The 1,069-nt window shown below is 55.4% G+C and overlaps 1 pseudogene; it reads left to right on the forward strand.

Moving 5' to 3' along the window:
* The first annotated feature begins 213 nt into the window (after positions 1-213).
* Positions 214-868, forward strand: LOC133048866 (acyl-protein thioesterase 2-like; annotated as a pseudogene).
* Positions 869-1,069: the final 201 nt, after the last annotated feature.

Here is a 1,069-nt window from a genome sequence, read left to right on the forward strand (position 1 = left end):
GTGCTCTTCCAATCATGCATAACTGATGTCTCATAATTCAGATAAAGTTGTAAGTGGTTTCTCTCCTTAAATTAATGTTTAAATAGCTTGGGTCCCGGCAGGGTCAGTCGAGGAGGGAAGAGAGTGTGTCTGTGCTGGAGAAAGAGGAAAATCTCCCTAGAGGTCTTGAAACCCCCAAGGAATGGAGGCCCCAGCCGTGGAGCCCTGCAGTATATGTGTGTTAACACCATGTCTGTGCACCTGCTCACCAACGCTGCCACTGTGTCTGGAGCTGAGCAGGAAACAGCTGCGGTTATTTTTTTACATGGACTTGGAGACACAGGGCAGAGCTGGGCTGATGCCCTCTCCACCATCCAGCTCCCTCACATCAAGTACATCTGTCCCCATGCACTCCTGGTTTGACCTGATGGGGCTGAATCCAGACACGCCAGAGGATGAGGCTGGCATCAAGAAAGCAGCAGAGAACATCAAGGCCTTGATTGAGCATGAGATGAAGAATGGGACCCCTGCCAATCAGATCATCCTGGGAGGCTTTTCACAGGGTGGAGCTTTGTCCCTCTACACAGCCCTCACCTGCCCCCACCCTCTGGCTGGCACTGTGGCATTGAGCTGTTGGCTACCTCTGCATCAGGCCTTCCCCCAGGCAGCCAATGGCAGTGCCAAGGACCTGACCATCCTTCAGTGCCATGGGGAGCTGGACCCCATGGTTCCTGAATGGTTTGGGCCCCTGACAGCTGAGCAGCTCTGGTTCGTTGTCACACCTGCCAGGGTCCAGTTCAAGATGTACCCAGGTGTCATGCACAGCTCCTGTCCTCAGGAGATGGCAGCTGTGAAGGAGTTTCTCGAGAAGCTGCTGCCTCCTGTCTAACCAGAGTTGCTTTCCCCTGCACAGTCCCCCTGCTAACAGGGGACTCAGCATGCATGGCACCATCTTGGATATGAGCCAGTCGAGCCCCTTTCTACCCTTCTGGACCCATCCTCTTCCCACAGGCCTCTGGGGCAGACAGGTCAAAGCCTGGCCAGGCCCTCCTTCCTGGCTTCAGCCCCCTGCCTGTCTGCCGCAGGGGGT

The sequence above is a fragment of the Dama dama genome, chromosome 29 (genome assembly GCF_033118175.1).
Source record: "Dama dama isolate Ldn47 chromosome 29, ASM3311817v1, whole genome shotgun sequence".
In the NCBI taxonomy this organism is placed as follows: domain Eukaryota; kingdom Metazoa; phylum Chordata; class Mammalia; order Artiodactyla; family Cervidae; genus Dama; species Dama dama.